A 12862-nucleotide genomic window follows, 5' to 3' on the forward strand; every position below is an offset into this window, starting at 1 on the left:
ATGATAATGAAGATATGAAGATAATGAAGATATTCTGCAATGTGTTATAACAAGGAAAATCTTTGCTTTGATGGAGAATTCTAGGAGAAGCAAACTGCAGAGAAAAGGTCTTTCCAAGAAAAGCTCCCCACTTCCAGCTCCTTGGAAGTTTATCACAAAATGTCTTTTGGTCTTAGGGGGAGTGAAATATGGCTTGTGGATTAGAATTAACAATACATCAAGGAAGGCTTGAAGACTGTATGAAAATAAAATGGTACTAGCTTTTATTGGCTGCATGGCTATTTGAAAAGCCATCTACTAGCACTTCACTGCTGGCAAAGAAATGGAAGGTTATGTTGCCCCTGTTAGAAGAAAAAATGACAGTTACTAGTATAGTTACATCTGGAATCACTACTCATAGTCAATTTTAAAGACAATCTACACAATAGAAACTTTACAAAAATAAATCTTATTTAAAAAAAAAATTTAAAAAAAAAATTAAAAAAAAAATAAAAAAAAAAAAAGATTATGGATGGCTGGAGAACAGGTGAGATTATGACCACAGTAGCATATAAGTAAAACCTAATTAATAGAGAGGGGAAGTGGTTTATTTTTTGGACTGTATAATGCTTCAAGTTATTTTTGTTAACACCTACTTAACTCAAATACTTGAGAGACGCATGGGAGAAATATCAAATCCATTTTGGATTTCATTGGAGGACTGAGAAAGCTCATAATGCGCATATGAGACCTCCAAAGAGCCTTTTAGGGAAAACAGGAGAGATCAGATTTAATATTGCTAATACTTTGAAGAGGAAAAGCATCCATGACTGCAACACCATAAAGAAGTATAATAGACCTTACAGCTTCTTTTTCCTTCTCTTCAGGTCTTCGGGTGAGTACTTTTAATACAGGAGGAGCCAATGTTCTCTGCTATTATTCGACAGGATAAGGACACAGTAGACTGCTACACCACCACATCTACATACCATCAACTTTAGTACTTCAATTTGCAGGATTCCACTACAAGACTACTGTTTCACAGAAATAGCAGGGCATACCCTCATTAACCCAGTAGCTGGAGCATGTCAGCCCGTTAGATTTCCCCTAATAGTTTCTAAACTGACCTGAGCATTTTGGTTGTAGGTTCAGAGTCATACATACTAGACTTAATTACTTCTGCAAGACCAGTGTCAGAAGGCTGACAGCAGAGAATAAGGGGGAGGGGGAGGGGGGGAGGGGGGGGGGGGAGGGGGGAGAAAACAGTACTGAAAAGATAGCTAGGGAGTCACAGCTGGTGGTGAAGAATCTTTTAATGGCATAATGTTAAACTAAATTGGAAAATACAGACACAAAAGAGACTACAGTTTAAATAATACGATGGAAATAGTTTCCAATACTAAAAAGTATTGGAAAAATCCAGAAAAAAAATGGAATGAACATAACCAAAATAACCTTCAACACCTACATGAAAAAAATACCACTTCACAAACGTTTCACAAACGCACGTTCTCACTTGAAGGCAGAGTTTTAGGTATAAGACTAAAACAAGTTTCATATTTAGACTCAACACAAAAACAGTTTAGAAACTCAAATCTGAAGCATCTATATGTAGGTAGAGAGATACTAACAGGTAAGTAGGTGACATTTTTCCACATTGTTGTTAATGTCCATTACTTCCATTTAGCCATGAGTATCTGAAACTACAGACTCTAGCCCACGCACGTAAGACACTAAATATAATAATGTCCCAAGTTATTAGGATTGTTTCTCCAAAACACAGATCAAGATAGTGTGAGATATAAATGTCAGAAACTCCTAGCAGGATAAAGATAGAGGATTACTATCACCAATACCATTTTGCCCTTTAGAGTTTGAACACTGCAGCTTTGCATGAACTTGCACTACTATGAATTGTATTGGCACTGCATATGTCTCAGGCAGAGTTCAGAGCATCTAACAGAAAACATGAATAATCAAAACCAAGTGTTCAAACCGATCCTGACACCAAACCAAACACAGAGATTTATTTACCAGTTATCTCCACATGACTGCAAAGCAAAGGGCTTTTTTCTTTCAAAGCACCCAAGTGTTTTCAGTAACAGGCATGGTAGGCCAGCTCCTCTTGTTATTCATGTCCAATTTACGGGAAGTCCGCTGCCTACCAATGTTCAGTTTTACCAGCCCTCATTTTATATCAGGAGGCTTAAATTAACCCCAGAAATTTTTTTGAGCATTTCTATGTCCTTTGTTAGAGAAACATATTTTCCTAATCAATGTCCATTAGAGTAGACGTCCCAGCAAGCATTAACAGCTGTGAAGTTTCCCATTTTTTTTTTATTCAAGGTTTAAGAATACTTTGTTTGAATATAGTGAAAGACATTTAACAATCCTATATCAAGAACTTTCCATGATCTATCTTTCCTAAAGAGGTCATATGGACAAATGTATTGACTCAAAAACAAAACATGTATGTACTCAAAAAGCCTGCAAATTTAAGAGAAGTTTCCAACAGACCTAATGGTGGGCTCTTCATACTTTTTCTGTTCTTGGGGGATTTTAATGTTTCCTACTTCAGGTGTTACGTCTTTGTAATCTGATCCTGCTTTCATACTGCTACAGTCTTATCAAGTTATTACATGGATACCTTAAGTAGTTGGTAATATCAGACTTCCATTATGCTATAACGGAGACTGATCCTCAACAGCTGACTGCCTAGGGACACTGTTTTATCATTATTGTCATTATCTTCTAAATCATAATTAGGCCTTGCCTTTCTTTTCAACATTTACCTTCCTGAAATCCCATGCATTTATATGGTCTTTTACTCTTGATTTCACCCTGCATATAGGGAATGTGACAGAGGAGCCTTGCACTTTGTAGATACACATTCTTGCTCTTTGAGGTTTAAACCATGTGTACTTTATATAATGGCAATACATTAATGGTGAGTGAGGGGGGAATGTTCTAGAACAAGCTGTGAATATATCTCTGAGTCGGATAATGTTGGGACACCTCATCTGTGGACTACAAACACCATCCCATCCTACATCATTATCATTCTGAAAATAAACACACTAATGGTGCTTGCCCAATTAGAACATGTGAGAAAATTCATAATCTCATCTCCAGAGAACAGTGTTCAGGACAAAAAAAAATGAGGATAAGCAAGGTACTGAGCAGATTAGTTAAAATTGAGATTAATTTCTACAGACCAGAAGACAGAGAATCTCGACTAAAACAAAAACAAAAAAAAGGCAGTCTGATCACAAACACTGTCTCACAATGGATACTCACAAGAGTACCTGCCTCAGATTTCATATGCTTTCCCTAGTTTCACTGTTGCCTGTCTTTACAGTGTCTGACTTTGTAACTTGACTACTATTTTTTACCTGGAGATTTCTGTGTGGACCAGCCAAGTTCCTAGCAATGTTCATAATGACAAGATGAAGGAAAAAAACAAGGAAATTGGAAGTTCCTTTTTAAGTAGTTCTAGTGCTGCATCCCAATGTAATCAGTTTTTCAATTTAATTGCATTTTACAATCACAAACATTTTTATAGACAATCCAGCAGTAGGAAAACATGCAATAGAGTAAGATAGGAAGAACCCTGAGACTCCATCCATTCAGAATCCACTGTGAAATTCTTACTGAGCAACATCAGAAGAAAAAAGATTTCTAATTCAATTGTTTTCATTACCTACTGTTTTCACCATCCAGCTTTCTTGCTACTACATTTAGATGACTGGCATTTACCCAATACCTGAAAAATACCTTTATGAATCTGTGGGAAAATTAATTATTAAGTCCTCAGATCTAAACCTGGTCCATAGGCATTGTAATATCCATGTCCAGAATGACGTGGAATATTCTGAGTGACTTACCCATGTCTACAAGGAGGTGTTGCTGTCTATCATAGCTTTAGAGTCCTAGACCTTTCCTGAAAATAAGCAGCATATCCTTCTTATATAATTAATCCAGGCTCAAGCTTCTCTTTCATGATGTAGTGGGAAGAGAAAACAGTAAAAGCAAGTAAGCAGAAAAGCACATGGCTAGGCTTGTTACAGCAAGAGTGCTGGGTAAGTCATTATCCTGGGAAGAAGGGGATGTAGAGTTGAAGACCAGCAAGAAGAGGATAAATTGAACCTGCTCCTCTGTCACTCTCTTCCCAATAATTTAACCTCTGAATTACAGTGCAAGGATCACTTTACCATTTTCAAAGAAAGAGGCTGCTGCATATTGTGAAGGAGAAAGCTGCAAATGTTCTGAGAACATCTGCTGCATGACCAGGAAGGAGATAAACACCACCTGAAGCATTTCCAAGTAAAAAGACATGTAGGTATTGGGAAGTTTAACATTAATACATTTGGATTCTACAGAATCTAGGCACCTACAGGATTAGGCAACAGCTGAATAAGGATTTTGAGGATCTAACTGTTGGGTTTATTCACCTAAATCCCACGTTAGCATCCAAGACCTTTTGTGTATATAGGCTTGGGTCCAACAGCATCTGTTGCTGGGGAACAGAGCGATGTTCTTTGTTAATAATAACAGCAAGGAGAGTTATTGCAAAGCAAAGATACCTTTTTTTTTTTTTTTTTTTTTTTAACCCTACACAGGATGTAAAGGGAAACGAATGTATTTTCCAATCAGGCAAATCGAGATTAATCTCAATCTTTAGATCATCTGTAGTGCATAGCTTGCTATTTTCCCAGGCCAACTAAAAGAGAATAGAGTTCTCCAATCAGTTTTGCAGTAAGGTTAACAGAATAGTCTTTATTCTTCACGTTAGCAAAATTCTTACAGCCTCTGTTAAAACTAGTTTGTTGTTTCTTCAATTTTGTATGAGTCAGGAACACAAAAAATCAGACTCTAAATAAATTTCAGAAACTAGTTAAAACAAAGCAAGTCCGGAGGGCAAAGCACTTATAAAACAGCCAGACAGAACAAACAGGTAGAATTATTTTTTGCATGAAATAAGGCTACTTTAAAGTTCTCTTAATTTAGCACTATATTTTTCAGAAAATCCCCTTAAATTATTTTTTAGTGAAATAAAATTGAGGGGGAACGGACAAGCATCTTAATACAACAATAAACAGCTATCATTGTATTTAGCCTAAGTTTCATGTGTTCATTTTTAGAAGGATCATCTACCCTCTTACTGTTTACAAGTGTTTATCTGAGCAACACAATTATGAAAATTTAATATAGGTGGAGGACCAAATAGATGATGCATGTTAGGGCTAACCCTTCTTTTTGCTTTTCCCTGAGTTCCCCCAGCCTCCAAGACCTGAATGATTAAATAATCACTTCCAGTACATTTGGAAATGTATTTGTCAGAGCTCACCCTACAATATATTCTTTGCAGGGAATAAACACCTGGGATTTAAAAGTACCTCAGAACTCAGCTGCATTTTGAAAATATGAACACTGTGTTTGGATGTCTAAAAATAATACTCTTTTACTTAACTAGGATCCCTTTAAAAAGTCTGAGATGGGACATCATAAGTGGATCTTAGAAACAGATGTGCCCCGAAAATTGAATAAGCCTGTAAAGACATGGGACATAATTCCAGACAGCTGAATTTCAATGAGACGCATGCTTTTTGTTTGCCTCTTGTTTCAATGAAAATTTTCTAGAGTTTTTGCTATCCTCCTCTGAATGATAGAAATATTTTTATACAAAATCTGCTAAAATATTTTCTACAAAAGTTTCTTCAGACCCTTCTTTGTTTTGAGGAAAGGACCTTTCTCACTATTTCAAATTGACCACATTTCTCAAAGAAATTGTGAGTTCAAAATAAAGCTCTGTTGGAAAATAAAAACTTATACTATTTCTCCTGAAGAAATGCATTTATTGCATGAATAAAGCAAGAGGAGCACAGACTCTTTCCATGAACAGCACATGAGAATAATGCACATTGTCCATGTTTGAAACATTTTGGTGAAAAATTTCTCTCAGAGGGTCTTTTCTGAAAACTTATTCAGTAGATCTGCCCCGAAGATCTTCCTGTCTTCAATTTAACATACTTTAGATGGAGTAGAGGAAAAAATGCTGGATTAGTAAAATTGCATGATTTTTTTAAATAAAATTTTGGAGAAAATTGTTTTTAAATAGTTGGGCTAGCTGATAAATTTTGCAGACATTGTTTTTTCACTTACCCTGTCCAGAACTCCCACTCCCCCAAACAATACTGCAGTCTTTGTTTCTGTGTGGCTGAAATACACCTTTCATTTGAGAAAACCATTTTTATTTTTTTTTCTGGAAATGTTGGGCATGTATATATGAGCACATTCCTGATATTTGTACCCAGGTACTTGCCAAGTCTATTAAATAGTAAAATAGTGCCTTTTGCTTTTTCTGGAATTTGCAAATAGGAGGCATTTGTCATGTCTTATAACCCTCCACCTCCCCAGAACTGTCATACTGGAAAAGAAAACACATTAAAAGACGCATCTGTGCAAGTTAACTTTAAATCAACTTCTAAGACCACAGTTATACAAATGGAAAATGTATTTCTCTGTAAAGAAAACCTGCAAGTTAGCTAATCAGCCCTTAGCCTCAGGGGTTCAGAGAGGTGTCAGTTGGGGATTTTAGTTTGCGTGTATCAAGCCAGACTCCAAAAATAGCAGAGGTATAGGCCATAAACCATAGTGTGACTCCTCTCCACCTTGCCCAGTTGCATGTTCAGGGTTATCTGTTCTCCAGACTCCAGAGTAGTGTAGAAATACCCAAGCTAGCTTTAAATAAAATTGTTTGGGCATCTGAATCACTCAAGGATCAGCAGCACTGTGCTTGTCAAAATCTACCCAGGTAGCAGAAAGGCAGCCAAGGACATTTTAGCAGTTTGAGACTCTTCCTCTTCTATCTCTATCATCGCTCATGACTTTTTTAAAGAGACTTTAGTAAAAACAGGATGTGGTAACCACCCCAAGCACTGGAGAGCTGAAAGAAATTTCTTCCAAAGTTCAGGAGCAACAGGTTTCAGTCCCATTTTTCCTTATCTTAAAACTGGTGTTGATTTTTAATTTTTGTTTTGAATTGCCATAGCAGATCCACACCTGGTTTAAAATCGGGATTGAGACTCTGGCGTCATCATTACTGGTGGGACTTACCTCACCTCCATCTAGGCAGCCCAAGGTTAGCCCTCCAACTTGGCTTGTTGCTGAAGACACCTTTTACAAGTCAGTGCAGAGAAGCTGGTACCTATGGGTGATTCATCCTTGGTATCTAACACTGGGGAAGCAAATCAGCATCTGGAGCTGGTGAGAAAACAAGCCCAGAGTGATTATTTCAGACATAAATAACTATCTTCCCGCAGGTATGGGTCAGGTCTTGTTCCACCCAGCCACATTACCAGCACTGCTGCAGCCTGTGTGAACAGCCCATGCTGAAGCCTGGAGGGCCAAGCTCTGGGCTTCAGTCATTGCATCCCCTGGGCAGAAGTTTCTAGAACAGCCATTTGTGTGCTGCCACTCACCTCCAGCGTTTGCTGTTTTTCAAGAGAGAAGATGTGCTGGTGCCCTGATATCTGCCTCTTCTCTCAGTGGGGTCATGCCAAGGGGACACAGCTATCTGTGGCCTGAGGAACAGGGAGTCGGGACCAAGCGTGGCAGCAAGGCAGGGCTTCAGTGGCCTCCAGCACCCCCACCAACACCAGACCAGGCTGCGTAAGTTCCATGTGCTTGTCCAAGGGAATTCCTGTGTCCCCAGACCTGTGTGGAGGCAAGGAGTGGGGTGTGTTATCTGGACCTGGCTATGGGCACCTGAGGGTTGAGAGGCTGCCATTGTGCCTTACTGTCCATCTGCCTCACCAGTATGGGCACGACATGACAAAACCATTTACTAAGTCAGTTTATTGAACATATTTCTCTTTTACACCAGAGAGCACCAAATCATGAGAGCAGAACACACCTTTCTATCTGAATGGCACTTGAAAGACTTAATGTAAAAAAAAAAAAAAGCCAAATATTTCACAGACCCTGTGCTGCAGTGATCACTGTACACAGCAAGCGGCTTTCCCGCTGAATACAGGCAACATGACAGGGGGCTGTTTCACTTCAATGAAAGCAGAAGCAGGCACCCCATGACAGAAGCAAGAAGGCTTGGGGAAGGAATGAAAACCAAGGAATATTTGAGGCTGCAAGATGGGCTGAGTGCGTGGCGGGGATTCGCTGCCCAGCACATTGTCACATCAAAGCACCACTGTTTGCTTTGCGTGCTCACCCCACAAACGTGACATTTGCACATTTCTGCTGTGGCATACCTTGCCTTTGCGATGAAACAAGGGTCTACTCCTCCACCAAAGTACTTTAATAGAATAAAGAAAAGGAAGAGAAAAGGTCTTTCCCTCTTTCCCCCAAAAAAGACATCTGACTGTGTTCTTTAGATGTTCAGAAGCATGAAACAGGCTTTTCATATGTTTATACTGGAGACAAATCCCACCACTTTCAAATACCATGTCCAAATGCAGGTTTCAGATATAAAGAATCTGAGTGCTTCATTGAAGTTTTCACTTTATGTAAAGGCCTATATGCCTTCAAATACACCATTTCAGCACCTAAATGTATACAATTTTATCAAATAAAATTAGAAGATTGCTGTGATCTTAAGAGAAACAACATTCCAAGGAGAGACAGCCCTGGTCTCATTGGTATGGTTTACATTTTTAAGGAATTTAATATAATACACAAGACTTCTTCCTGTGTTTTTGTTTGTTTGGTTTGTTTTGTCTTTTTTGGTTTTGTTTGTTTGTTTGTTTTCCTCAGACATCTGCTTCCATGCAGACGGGCTAATACATTCAAGATGTATCTTTATATGCATCTGAGGACATTTCATGGATGACAGATGAAAATATTTTCCTTATGAAACATTTAACATTCAGAAGCTGATTCACCTGTAGACAACATTAAACTAACACTCAGGGCTACTTCCAGTCATTATGAGCTTCCAGAATTCATCTGAAAACAGTAGATTCATGGCAAACTATAACAGGTGAAGACCTGGCTCTGCATTCTTGATCCGTGCACAAAAAATAACATAACGATACCTGTTCTATGTCTAACTTTCTCTACTTCTTATTCATTGCTAGCAGTGAATGAGATTCACATAGCAAAATTGCTCTGTTATACTAAGAATCTGACCACAATTTGCACAAGCAGGCATTTTAATATACTGTTCTCTTCACATTGATACCATCTATTCTCATGTGATTTGCCCATAATCTTTAGGCTAACTGATCATTCAGGGACTATTACATTTAAACCTCCAGATAATCCACAGGCATGTTTATATCTCTGGCTTTAGTACATCAGTCTGATATATATCCGACTGCATAATCTGGATTTTTTTTTGTCACACACATTGAAAGAATTTTTTCTTCCATGCTGAGTTTAATTATCTAAAAATCTCTCAGCCATGACTCAATTTGATATAACTGAGCATAGATGTTCATTGCTAGCCCAAGTCCACAAAAGAATGTTTCATCAAGCCAATGATCGATCCACTGTCTTCAAAGGTCTACATCACCTCAAAAGGGTTCAGTAGGAAACCTTACAAAATATCGTTCTTACCAGATTCAGGAGGGCATGCTTTTGGTAACTACTACAGCTATACTCTGAATCTAGATATTAAGCATTTATGTTTACTTCATTCTTTACCATTATGTCATTTAGATTATTATGATTATTTAGAACTGATTGACTACACTTGCAAACCAATTATTAGAAACCATAGAGATATATATTACCTTTTTCTAAAGAATTGTAAAAATAGTTTTAGGTTTAGAATAAGAAATGCAAGATTCAGATGATCTAATCGCAATAAACTGGGAGATAATATTGTTGTTCCTAGAATATCTGAATACCATGAATGCAATAAATGTGGAGTTGTGCAGTTGAATTGTATTTGTGGTGGTTATTCAGCAAGTCACCACTTGGCAATTCTCACATAATTTAACATGCAGACAAAGGCAGAACTAACAAAAAAAATACGGTTGCCTTGTGATGTAACGCTGTTGCTCTGAAGGTGGTAAAGACGTGATTTTTTTTAGAGAGAGAAATCATCTTTCTGCTGTATACGTGTATTGTGCCTAGACCAAGAAGCCTTAAATTATCTATGAAGATTACAGGCATCACCGCAGTAAAAAAAAAAAAAAAAAAAAAAAAAAAAAAAAATTTGTCCTGATATCTCGAGGATGCATTACTGATTATATCAGGGACAAAATTTCCCTGTAAAGTGATTGTAATTTGTTTCTTGGTTTTGTAACTACTATAAAAAAGTCTTACCTGTGAATGTGGTTGTTCCTCTATTTCTAGGGAAGAAAAAGGTCTTTCTTGCTGAAAGAACATAAAATGCAACGCTTGCTACCTCCTCTACAAATATTTTATTTCTGAGAACAAATAAACTTCCTTTAGACAAACAATTCTAAAAATTTCTCTAATTTTCCACTAAACTCTTGGATGGAGTGGTTTGTCCATGGCCATTCATGTGAAAGGACCATGCCAACAGTTGAAGCCCAGACCTATCAAACAGAGACAAGACCAACAACCTGCAGAAATGAAATGAAGAGTCACTCTTTCTGACACCTCATGAACTCAGTTATTAGAAAAAAAAAAAAAGAAAAAAGAAAAAAAAATAGAAAAAGGTGATTTTCAGCTTCTTTCACTGCTACATCTAAGGCCCCTTGATGGCAGAAGAGGAGAGATGCGAGAGCCAGGTGTGCCCTGCCAGCTCTCTGTGCCCTGCTCAGCAGCAGCTCAGCAGCTCAGGACCACATTCATCCTCTTTGTGGGACCCATGAAAGGATGAAACTGGAGATGAGTTTTGCGTGTACCCTATGAACAGAAGCAATGCTACCCGGCATGGCAAGTGCTCCTTCAAGGTCAAAGAATCTTAGAATCACAGAATCATTAAATTGTTCATGTTGGAAAGGACCTCTAAAATCATCTAGTCCAGCCTTTAACCTAGTACTGACAAGTCTACCACTAAACCATGTTACTAAGTTCTACATCTACACGTTTCTTAAAGATCTCCAGGCATGGTGACTCAACCACTTTCTTGGGCAGCCTGCTTCCATATTGCACAACCCTTTCAGTAAAGAAATTTCTCCTAATACTCAACTTAAACCTCCGCTGGTGCAATTTGAGGCTGTTTCCCCTCATCTTAATACTTGGTGCTTGGGAGGAGAACCCGATCCCCACCTTGCTACAACCTCCTTTAAGGTAATTAATTGTAAAGTACAATGAAGTCTCCCCTGAGCCTTCTTTTCTCCAGGCTCTACAACCACAGCTCCCTCAGCGCTTCTCAGACTTGTTCTCTAAGACTTGTTCTCTGCTTCTTACACTTGTTCTCGAAGCCCTTCACCAGCTTTGTAGCCCTACTCTGGACACACTACAGCACCTCGATGTCTTTCTTGTAGTGAGGGACCCAAAACTGAACACAGGACTCAAGGTGCGGCCTCACCAGAGCCGAGTACAGGGGGACAATCACTTCCCTGTTCCTGCTGGCCACACTATTCCTGATCCAAGCCAGGATGCTGTTGGCCTTCTTGGCTTCCTGAGCACACTGCTGGCTCATATTCAGCCAGCTATTGACCCCAGATCCCTTTCTGCCAGGCAGCTTTCCAGCCACTCTTCCCCCAGCCTGTAGCACTGCTTGGGGTTGTTGTGACCAAAGTGCAGGACCTGGCACTGAGCCTTGTTGAATTTCACAAAATTGGTCCTTGGCACACTGGTCCAGACTATCCAGGTCCCTATGCAGAGGGATCAACATTTACACCTAACCTGATGTTGTCTGCAAACTTACTGAGGGTGTGAAAGAACATTTGTTCTGAGCTCCACTTCCCACGATGAAATATTATTTTCCTTCAGCCTTAAGCAGGGGGTTGGGGGATTAGGCCTAAATAAGTTATTTACACAAAGGGATAACTTGTGGGTCAGGTTCAGCAAGAGGTATTAGAATAAGCAATGCAAGACTGCCACAAGTTTGAATAAAACCAAATATTATTATACTTTCTGGGAAGAAAATAAACACCACCCAAGAGAAAAAGTGGTCAGAAATCAGAGATGTGTTTGACCTGAGTTGTACATACCACGGTGTTGTTGCTCAGGTCAACATTCCCAATGAACAACTGGCCAGAACAACACCGCTGCTGAATGCAGTCGCTGCATTGCTAAGCCAGCCACAAAATGCTGGGAACTCAAACGATAATGTTCTAGCACACTGGGTTAGTTTTATTCCCACCCAACTTTCCTATCTCCCCTTTCACTTTATTATTTAAGGATCTATTACCAGGGGTTTGCACAGCAATTTAATCGCACAAGGCCTGATCCTGTGAGGTGCTGAATACCTTCAGCTAGCACTTACCGCATATCACTGGAGGAATGTTTTGTCTTTGGCTGCATTTTCAGTCTGGCTGTTTCCCATGTCTTTTCCACATATGGTGGTGCTGCATGATCCATTTAAAGGGCACCTTCTCTGTTCTTTATATTCCTGATACACAGTAATTAAAGTAATTGATTTAGTAAAGTAACTGTTTTAGAGAGGCAATTAAGCACATTCATAACTTCAAGCACAGAGAATATTTCCATGAACTTCAAGCTTACAAGCAAAAGCTTTCCAAAACACTCTGCAAAACAGATGGATTAAATTAAATGCTTGCAATGACGATCAAGTGCATGTCCAAAATAATTTGTCACCTGAAAGTCACCTGTAGGGAGGACCACAACAGCTCTTGAATGGCTTTGTGCATTTTGGATTCTCCAAGGACAGAAGAAACAGGTCCTTGCCTGAATGGTCCTTCTGAAGCACAGTATAATCATCCACATGGTTCTCCTCTGCAGCTGGAGAAAACACCTCTTGCTCACCTCTCACCTGCAGCTT

The 12862-nt window shown here is 38.9% G+C and overlaps 1 long non-coding RNA gene across 1 annotated transcript; it reads right to left on the bottom strand.

Moving 5' to 3' along the window:
* Positions 1–7035: 7035 nt before the first annotated feature.
* LOC310889359 lies at positions 7036–12513 on the bottom strand. The gene is made up of 3 exons (XR_014576543.1): positions 12347–12513; positions 7461–7695; positions 7036–7242 (listed from the first exon to the last, which is right to left on the bottom strand). It is a non-coding gene; the product is annotated as an uncharacterized lncRNA (long non-coding RNA).
* Between the last annotated feature and the right edge of the window lie 349 nt (positions 12514–12862).

The sequence above is a fragment of the Anser anser genome (genome assembly GCF_964211835.1).
Source record: "Anser anser genome assembly, chromosome: Z".
In the NCBI taxonomy this organism is placed as follows: Eukaryota; Metazoa; Chordata; class Aves; order Anseriformes; family Anatidae; genus Anser; species Anser anser.